Genomic DNA, 11471 nt, shown 5'->3' on the forward strand with positions numbered 1-11471 from the left:
ACGTAACCAACAGACAGTTTATATCATAGTAAGTGACCTATTAAGGAATCTCCCCAAGCTGGAATATATATATCAGTAAATATTGCCCTTTTACATCCTTTCCCTTGAGCCGCCATTTAGTGATGGGCTGTGTGCTCCCTCAGAGATCACCATGAAACTCTACAGTTTATTATTCAATAAAAAACATAAATCATATTTTTTAGTTAACGAAGTGAAGATACATCTTACCACTGTCTGAAGATACTGGTTGTTTAATCTCCTAACTGTCCAGCTCTTTTTAGATCTTTCTAAAACCCCTCCCATCCACAAGACCCCTCCCATCCACAAGACCCCTCCCATCCATGAGACCCCTCCCATCCACGAGACCTATTTTTGAAGCAGCATACAATCCCCAAAACCAACACAACCTGTTCTTTAATATGTTTATTATATTTGATGTACCAGTACAGTTCACTTCTTATTTTTATGACTTACAAAGGGATTTGGACGGCTGACAGTAAATTCCACAAAAAGCTGCTTTTAGTTCCATAATTAAACTGACATTAAAGGGGATATAAACCCTGCTGCACTGCGCGGCTCAACCAAACGTTACTCAGCTGTTGCTGGACTACAAATCCCAGAATAATGTAACATATAATGAAGGGTGAGGCATGCTGGGAGCTGTAGTCCAGCAACATCAGGGTTGTATTCTTAAAGCAATATTGCACAATAAAACTTTCCCAGCTCTCTAGGGCCCGCATTGGCAGCATTGAAATGCAAAAGAATCCTCCAATGAGAATCCCAGCTGATCTGTATAAATCTGGCTCCCTGTTCTCTGTTCCTGCAATTGGAGTTGGGAGCATTAAGCACAGTTTCCCAGCACTGAACAAGTCTGTCCCTTTATCCCCATGTCTGATTCCTGTGCCATATAATGACGGGAAAATGACATCATTATCTCTATATGTAAGGTACCAGCAAGGGGCCTGACACAGTGCTGGCAATCAGCATTCTCATTGGTCAGTTCTCTTGCATCTATAATTAAGTTTTGGGTCAGTAGAATTCTCATTGGTGAATTGGTTTCCATGTGTAATTACGTTTCTTATCAACTTCTATAGATAACTAGGGGGCGCAGTGGGGCAGCTTTACGGTTGGGTTTAGTGGGAAGGCAGTAAAAAAAGGGACCATTCTCTGGTTTTGCAACAAGGAACTTTAATTGTCACGACATTCAGAATTCATTGTGATAGTGTTTAAGCTGCAGAAGGAAGTTTGTGCAAGTCCTTCCTCCTGAAGGTGCAGTTATTCATGACGCAGGTTACAGACTTCATCATTCTGAGGGTCTCCCTCATTTTACATTCCTTGGGTTCAACGCACTGCATCAACAGATCCAGCCTCTTATCAACTGTAACCAAGGGAACAACGATCAACGATTCCAAAAATCACATTGGTTATTTATAGTTTCACAAAACGGCCACAAAAATCTACTGCAGAACAAATTTGCTGCATTTCACGTGCGTCAAACAAAATTGTTTCAAAATTTTTCAAATTTATTGGCAAAGTGAAACGGGATAGATTCGCTCATCCCTACTGGAGTTGTACAGAATAATGTAACAATGGGAAGGGAGCAAGATAGCAGCTCCCAGTAGGTATCAGAATAGCACTCAATAGTAAGGAATCCAAGTCCGGCTTGGGACTCCCCCAGTTACATGGGAGTAGGAGAAACAATAGGTTAGCTGAAAGCAGTTCTAATGTGTAGCGCTGGCTCCTTCTGAAAGCTCAGACTCAGGCACACTTTACTGCTGCGCTGCAAGTTGGAGTGATATCCCCCCCTCACCCCCAGCAGCCGATCAGCAGAACAATGGGAAGGGAGCAAGATAGCAGCTCCCAGTAGGTATCAGAATAGCACTCAATAGTAAGAAATCCAAGTCCGGCTTGGGACTCCTCCAGTTACATGGGAGTAGGAGAAACAATAGGTTAGCTGAAAGCAGTTCTAATGGGTAGCGCTGGCTGAAAGCTCAGACTCAGGCACAATGCACTGAGATGGCGCCTACACACCAATATTACAGCTACAAATACATTTGTTGGTTCAAGAATAAAAGGTTAAATGGCAGAGGGAAAGAATTGCTGTGCAACAGTGTCATTTAGAAATAAAAAGTGCCCCATAATAATCATGACTTACATTCTTAATAGAATGAAGATTATACCAAATGAATAAGGAGAATGCATTGGAAAATCCTGCAGATTAGGGTACTGTACTCTATTTCTGTATGTACCTCTAAGTACTTACCAGGGGATTTTGCACAATTTTCTATAAAACAGCAGCCCACCGGAACCCAAAATATCTTTCTCGTTGAGTTCACACATTCTTCACATATAATTGTTAAATGACCAGATTTATAAGGAGCTATAAAAAAGAGAAACCGAATATATAAATCTACAGTACATAGTTGATATATATACAGGTATGGGAGCTGTTATCTAGAATGTCTACTACTTTAAAATCTTTTAACCCTTAAATAAATAGAATTGTTTTGACCCAATAAGGGGTAATTATATCTTAGTTGGGATCAAGTACAGGTACTGTTTTATTATTACAGAGAAAAGGGAATCATTTAACCATTAAATAAACCCAATAGGGCTGTTCTGCCCCAATAAGGGGTAATTATATCTTAGTTGGGATCAAGTACAGGTACTGTTTTATTATTACAGAGAAAAGGGAATCATTTAACCATGAAATAAACCCAATAGGGCTGTTCTGCCCCCAATAAGGGGTAATTATATCTTAGTTGGGATCAAGTACAGGTACTGTTTTATTATTACAGAGAAAAGGGAATCATTTAACCATTAAATAAACCCAATAGGGCTGTTCTGCCCCCAATAAGGGGTAATTATATCTTAGTTGGGATCAAGTACAGGTACTGTTTTATTATTACAGAGAAAAGGGAATCATTTAACCATGAAATAAACCCAATAGGGCTGTTCTGCCCCCAATAAGGGGTAATTATATCTTAGTTGGGATCAAGTACAGGTACTGTTTTATTATTACAGAGAAAAGGGAATCATTTAACCATTAAATAAACCCAATAGGGCTTTTCTGCCCCAATAAGGGGTAATTATATCTTAGTTGGGATCAAGTACAGGTACTGTTTTATTATTACAGAGAAAAGGGAATCATTTAACCATTAAATAAACCCAATAGGGCTGTTCTGCCCCCAATAAGGGGTAATTATATCTTAGTTGGGATCAAGTACAGGTACTGTTTTATTATTACAGAGAAAAGGGGGATCATTTTTAAAAATTTGAATTATTTGATTAAAATGGAGACTATGGGAGATGGCCTTTCTGTTATTTGGAACTTTCTGGATAATGTGTTTCCGGATAAGAGGTCCGATACCTGTAATTTAAAAAGTTTTTATGTGTGCATACAAAACACTCACCAGATGTATACTGAGGGTACAGTTGGACCGTGTACTCCTTTCCACATGGAATAAAATCCCCTTTAATATCCTTTAGGAAGAAGCACTCAACAATATCATCTGCAGGGGATTAAGAGAAGGAATGGTTGGAGGGGCCCCTAGCAACGGGTACAATACAGGCTAAAGCAGTTTGGTTGAACAACATAACTGTTGGGTAGGCTGTATGGTATGTATATATGTATGTATGTATGTATATGTATGTATATTTTTATTTATAAAGTGCTACTAATGTACCCAGCGCTGTACAGTAGAATACATTAAGACAAACAGGGGGTTATTAAGATAATAATAGATCAATACAAAGTATAACAATAAATACAAGATACAGTTGCAGGGACAGGGACAGGGCAGGGACCTCTATCCTCTTGTGTCTTTGACTCTTAACTTATTGCAACTGTATCTTGTATTTATTGTTATACTTTGTATTTATCTAAGACACAAGAGGAAGGAGGTCCCTGCCCCGTAGAGCTTACAATCTATATGGGAGGGGAACTTACAGATACAAATAGGCAAATATAAGTGCTGTAGGTCTGAAAAACTAATATGGAAGAAACTGTATCGGTTTCTTTATTTTGGCTTCTTTACTTCGTTTACACCTGACGTCTCGCCCAGCTTTATCCAATTTATTTTGTGTTGATCGGGGGGTTAGAAGCAAAGAAATTAGACTTTTGTGGTTTTCTGATGTACCTCTGAGTTATCCAGATTGTTCAACCCAACCTAAATGTGTTTCTCAGAGTGAGGTCCTGGAATTCATTTATTTTTGTCGTTTTTCATTTGGCTATGGTAATGGCCCAGATTGCACTGAATGACCAACAATCAGCACATATATGAGGTCTTCATCCATAACCCAATGTTGCCTTTTCCAATGGATTTATTCACAGCCAGACTGATATATATTTGACAGACCCATAGACACATATCTGCTTAATAATTGACTGACCTCCAATCAGATATCTGCTGGGATAACTACATAAACAGTAGTGATGTGCAGGTTGACTATTTGTCGACCCGCACCCAACCCTAACCCGCCCCTTCACCTGAACCAGCCCACAGCTTTATGTCTATTTATAGACCTGAACCCACCCCTCCTATGACATCACAGAGGGGGCGGGGCTGGGCAGACACACACCTATAAATAGACGCTGCAGGACCTGGAAGCGGGGCTCAGTTAGGTCGGCTCATCTTGCAGTGGTTAAATCAGCAGCCTAATAAGCTTTTTAGAAATTACAATACAGGTATAGGACCCATTATCCAGAATGCTCGGGACCAAGGGTATTCCGGATAAGGGGTCTTTCCGTAATTTAGATCTCCATACCTTAAGTCTACTAAAAAATCAATAAAACATTAATTAAACCCAATAGGATTGTTTTACATCCAATAAGGATTAATTAAATCTTAATTGGAATCAATTACAAGGTTCTGTTTTATTTCTACATAGAAAAAGGAAATCCGTTTTAAAATTCTGAATTATTTGATTAAAATGGAGTCTATGGGAGACGGGCATTCCGTAATTCGGAGCTTTCTGGATAACGGGTTTCCGGATAAGGGGTCCGATACCTGTATTAACATTAGAATGAATATATGTTACATCTCCATTCATTCTTGTATTAGTATTTTTTCCAAACCACCACATAAGATGCTCTTATTATTGCTTTTCTAATTCAAAGATGTTCAGTTTTTCACCTACCCGAGCCAAGTATGAGAGGGGCAAGAGAAAGCATGAGTGGAAATATCACCGGATAAAGCGACACCATCATGCCCGATTGCCTGGATGTACTTGGATGTATAGGGTATACTGTAATAAGATAGGAAAAGGAAAAATCTTTACAAAAAGCTCAAAATGCTAGAAATTTAACAAAAAAAAGTGCTATGACAAAAGTCTACTAAAATGTTGATTAATAAATTAAAATTCAAGGGTAAGTTATCTTTTTTCTATTATTTACCTTCGAATGCTTCATTATGAAAACATGGGCACAGTGCAAGTACAGATGCAGCCAAGTTCCCTTACCATGTTGTCGTGTTATGTCTCTTACAGAGGTATAAAAAACAAAATTTGCCATCAGGTTTCTATTGTGTTTTTGCTGGCAAGTCTTTGCACCCTAGCACCATCTAGAGGCAGGATTTAACACTCAAACAATGGTGTCTGGACATGGTGAGACAAAATATGAAAACTTGCTGGCTGCATCTGTAATTTCAATGGATCCCATAAATCCTTTTTAAATATCGGAAATATATTATAGATGCGTTACAGTATTGTTATACATTATTACATCAATGTCCTGTGTTACCTGCTGAGATTGTACAGCTAAAGAATTAGTCTTGTAGCACTCATCATTCTTACTTTATCAGATCCCCATCTTAGCAAGTTATTTTCAATGCATCCACATTGTCAACCCATATGTTTTTATTATTGACATATTTGAGAGATTGGTCTTCGCATGTGAAGCAATCAGTTTCTCTTTTCCTACTTTTTGCCTACGATTGACTATTTGACATTTACATCTTTGCTGACTCAATGTTGGCCTTTTTTTGTGTGTAAATATTAGACATGTATCTTTTCTGTATCTGATCCTTAATAGCCCTTCATCTCTTTTGTAAGACCTCTTGTTAAAACCCTCAAGTAGAAGTAGTTCCCTGTATTGAGCCACAACATTAGAACATATATAGACACAATTCTGGCTATTAAAACATGGAGATGTGAACCAATGAGTGATAAAACGTGATTTCTCAAGAATAAGTCGTTCCATTAAATATCAATTATATTTGGTTATTAGTGCCTTACCACTGTCTGAGGTTGCTGGGTTCTTAAGTCTGTTGTTTCTGCAACCTTCTTCAGCTATTTCTACAGCTCTAAACCCCTCCCATCCAATTTACCTATCTCTTTCTTTATTTCCCCAGGATCGACACGTTCTTTGAAACATTTTTTCATATTTGTTGTGAAGGTACAGCGCAGTTCTTACTTTTACTACCTCCAATGTGGTTAAAAGTAATTAGGACTGAGACAGACTGTAAAATTAATTTACAATTACTAAGGGGCACATTCTAGATATTTTCGAGATTTACGAATGGGTTTTTGCCAGAACTCGATTTTTCTGATATTGTTTCTCGAAAAATTCGAATTTTTTGAAAATAACTCCCATAATTCGTGATTTATTAATGGTTAGTTAACTATTTTTTTGGGGAAAAAATTGATCTGGTTTGATCTGTTAAGTACCATTGAGTCCTATGGAGGCTTAGAATAGTAGAGGAATAGAATAGCCAGTGACAGCCTTTCCGTGACACATTTTCAAGGAGAAGTTAATCCCTCATTGTTTTCTATTTCACACATCTTCAAGGAGAAGTTAATCCCCGCATTGTTTCCTATTTCACACATTTTCAAGGAGAAGTTAATCCCCTCATTGATTTATATTTTACCCAGTTTCAAGTGAAACTTAAACACATTATTGTTTTCCAAGAATGATCTCCAATGCTCCTAAAATGGCTGCTGGAGCACTTCCTGTTTGGGAAAAATAAAGAGGATTCATGGAAATGAACGTCCGTTTAAACTCAAATTTTTTGAGTTTTAACAATACTTATGAAAATTCCAGATTTTCGAATGTAAACTCGAAATTTTCACACAAACGATTCAAGCATTATTGGGACATTTCATAAATACAGCAATGATTGAGTTTAATTTGAATTTATACCATGTTGAGTTAATTCGACTTACGAGTTTAGAAACAAATGAATTTTAGTAAATCAGCCCCTAAATCTGAAATATTTTTTCAAATTGTTGCTCTCTCAGCATAGACACAAGTCAGCTGAAGGTTGCACTAAATCTAAACATTCCCTTTTCAATACTATGTTGTGACCATACAGATAGGAAGAAGAAATAATGGCCAGAGATAAAACCAAAGTGCCAGTATTCAACAACTGGGCATGTTTAATTCTGGTGCCCAAGGCTACAAGTGGGAGCAATAAGGAAAACACTGCATATATGGAAGTATTAGAGTTAAATATCATGTCCTTATGTTTAAAGTGCATACAACTAGAGATTGTTGCTAAACGCAATCTACCAAAGGGGAATAAATATCCCACAGGGACACCACAGTTGTTGCATGGGTAGCAACCAATTTATACAGGAGTAGAGAGCCAGGATTAGTTGTAGGATTGGTAGTAGAAACAAACACACACACATATGTAAGGGGCAGATTTATCAAAATGTGAGTTTAGAGCTCAATACATTAAAACTCACACACATTCCATTTATTCCTAAGAAGTGTATTTATCAAATAGTGAGTTCTAATTTTCACCCGTTGATAAATAATCTTCTAAAAATCCCATAGCAATAAATAGAATGTGGGTGAGTTTTTATGGATTGAGCAGTGATGAGTAAATCAGTCCCATTTCGCTTCGCTGAAAAATTTGTGAAACTGCACAAGAATTTGCAAAACAGCCAAAAATTTGTGAAACGCTTTTTTGTTGCACGGAACATTTCTTGATTCGACTCTGCACATTTTTGCGTGACTGCGCCCAATTTGTTGTGACCTCACCTTGCAACCACAACTTTTTTTGACATGCACCCAATTGATGAGCGAATTTCTTCGCCAGGCATGAATTCGCAGCGAATTTCGTCACACATTAAAAAAAGTTGTGGTTATGTCAAATTGGCACTCAATTTGTCATGTCTAGGACTTTTTTTTGACATGTCTTTTTTTTTTTGCCGCGACCATTGAGCATGGTCTCAGCAAAATGGGCGCCCTCACTGCTAAATGGGCATGGTCGTCACAAAAAAAGACACGGGCAACAAAAAAAGACCCAAACTCGTTTCGCTGATGTTTTACCGTTTCTCAAATTTTCTTGTTTTTTTGCGACTTTTATGGTGACGCGGAACGGGACAGATTCGCTCATCACTAGTATTAAGCTCTAAACTCACATTTCGCTAAATCTGCCCCCAAATGTATACAGCAAAGAACCTTCGAGATGATAAAGCCATTATTTCACCTCGTCAAAGACCCAGTCAATATTGTTACTGTAATAATTCCAATATACATAATAAACTGTCTGTTCCTGCCCAAAGAGTTTCTGCTCTGAGGATCACAAAGAACACAGTGAACTCCAGGGATTGAGCTAAAGTTTATTTATTTGTCATAAAAAAGTTCCGGCATGAGTTGGGCGTTAGTATTAATAAGAAAATGTTCTGTTCCAAGTTTAATACACAGTCTTTTGGGTGATTATATTGTTGGTGTATGTTATACCTGGGGACGTTCCAGAAATAGCCACATGATATTTTGCCCACAAATATCCAATGACATAGAAACATAGAAGAATAATTGAACATTTCTTAATCTTGAAACCAAATTTCATTCCTGAATTTTATGACATTATAAAAAAATAATCCACGTGTACCTTAATGTTTGAATGTTTGCTATGTTGCCCAGTGGAAATATTACTGGGGAGGTTCACCTTTTAGTATGTTATAGAATGGCCAATTCTAAGCAACTTTTCAATTAGCCTTCATTTTTTCTTTTTTTTTTTATAGTTTTTGAATTATTTGCCTTCTTCTTCTGAATATTTCTGGCTTTCAAATGGGAGTCACTGACCCCAACCAAAAAAACCAATGCTCTGTGCAGCTACAAATTTTTTGTTATTGCTACTTTTTATTACTTGTCTTTCTATTCCCTTGCCTATTTGTATTCCAGTTTTTCATTCAAATCAGTGCAGGATTGCTAGGGTAATTTGGGCCTTGGCAACCAGATAGCTGACATTGCAAACTGGAAAGCTGTTACATAGGAAACTAAATAACTCCAAACCAACAAATAATAAAAAATGAAGACCAACTGCAAGTTGTCTCAGAATATCACTCTTTACATCATGCTAAAAGTTATTTAAAGCTGAATGTAGATTTGTTTTCCCATTTGCATTATTTTCCCAATGCTTTTAGCAGTGCCCAAACAGTGCCCAAACAGCCATTGTCTTATCTGCAGGCTGGCTAGCACCTTTCACAGGTCTCCTGTTGAGATTTCTGGACAGTTATTAACTCTTTTAACTAAGCAAAAACTCTGTAAAATAACCTATTCACCCAGAAAATTCAATGTAACTCGTAGCTGTACTATCCCAAGATTCTAACTGGTGTTAGTGGGATTGGATGCGAGGCCACAAAGGCCCGGGCCTAGGGCGGCATAGATTTAGGGGTGACATGCCACCCAGCCGCATGTAAATGTTGCTCACATACGGGGATGGGATACGCAGAAAACTTCAGTGAGTCCTGTCCCCAGTGCTCCGTATGTAAGAGAATGGGGGTGGCCTATAGGTGCCTTCATCAGAAATCCAGCTCTGATTGGCAGTTACGGCCATTAAACTGTCAGAGGAGAAACTCTACATCTAACATTAACCTTGCCACTTCTCTTCCGTTCTCTCCCTCTACATTTTGCCTTTTCTTACCACATCTTCTTCCGCCTTTACTTTCCTCACCTCTTATTCCCTTCCACCTTCTGTTCTTACCTCCATCTTTTTTTTCCATATCTGTACCATCCCTCTACCCTCCACAACTTTATGCAGGGAAGGTCTGCACGGGACAATTAAAAGGAGATTGAGCTTTATTTATTTATTGATTTTATTTATTTATTTGACCTTTCTGTCTCCTGTCCAGTTGAAGAGCAGATCTTTCCGGCACATCCAAGTGATGTTTGGAAATGGTGTTGATGCTGTTGAACCTGAAGGAGCTTTGGTAAAACTATCTATGGGCTACAGATGGTGGGTCTGTGGGATAGATGTGACTGCCGACCAGCAGTTTCATAGACTTGTCCTTTGATTCAGATGATTGGTATAGCCCACCTTGAACCACAGGCCCTAGCTGGCATCCCCAATACAGCGACTACAGTAATAGGTGGTTGGTAGGTATCACACAAGTCTTTCCAAGGTTCCTTCTTCTTATTGTGTCTTGTGTTCCAACAGTTTGCAGTTGGGATGATAAATGACCCGGATTAGCTAGTGGTAAAGCATCTTCTCAATAACCTCACCTCACCATTTTGGCTTCTTGACTGGCATCACCACCTGTCACACTTTAATATCGTGAGTAGAATGGGTGGTTCTTTCTCTTTGGCCTCCATCTCTGACTCAGGTGAATGTGTCTGGGAAACATGGAGTCAACAAGGCCCAGTAAATTGTTCTACGCTAGAGGAAAAACCCTTCTAGAGAAAGTCAGGGAGCAGGGACCCTATGAATGAGCTTTGTCAAGATAGTAAGGCAGATAGAAAGAGCAGCCATGTGCTCCACCAATGGATTGTAGCTGGAGGTAGGACCCCTAAGGCATTACTGGCCTAATCTGAAGAGACCACAGTGCTGAAGAAGGACTTAGCCTTGGCATATTGCTCTATGAACCATTGTTACTGCAATGAGTGTATGGAGTTATTAGACTAGAAGAGAAGAAATACTGGTTCTTCCTTCAAGGGAAGAAAGAGGGTGAGTTGGACTAAGGACAGTGACTACAGGAATAGGTGGTTGGTTGGTAGGGTTCCTTCTTCTTATTGCGTCTTGTGTTCCAACAGTTTGCAGTTGGGATGATAAATGACACAGATTAGTTAAAGGTAAAGCATCTTCTGAATAACCTCACCAGTTGGTCCTGCAGACAGTTTTTTCTGCTTTCTTGCCAGTGGAAATTGCCCCTTTAAGCCTTTTGGGACCTACAACCAAAGTAGGAAAGTAATGGAAATATTTCCCTCTACGTGCCTTGAAAAATAATTAGGCTAATAAGTATAAATAAATGGAGCTGAGAAACAGTGTGGGATTTAGCAGAGAAAGTGTTAATTGGTCCCGGAGCTTTAATTTATGTAATGATTGTTTGTGTGGTGTTCTCTTAATTGGGAGCAACCCTTAACGATGTTTTATATAAAGCTCTTGTGTGGATCTTTCTAGAGAACACGGGAATGTTTTACATGAACAGCGACCTTCAACAAAAGGCCTTTAAACTGGGACACGTTTGCCAATGTATTTTCCATACAATCTTCTTAATTCAATATTACAAACCGTTTTTTAACC

The sequence above is a fragment of the Xenopus tropicalis genome, chromosome 9, assembly GCF_000004195.4.
Source record: "Xenopus tropicalis strain Nigerian chromosome 9, UCB_Xtro_10.0, whole genome shotgun sequence".
Taxonomy (NCBI): Eukaryota; Metazoa; Chordata; class Amphibia; order Anura; family Pipidae; genus Xenopus; species Xenopus tropicalis.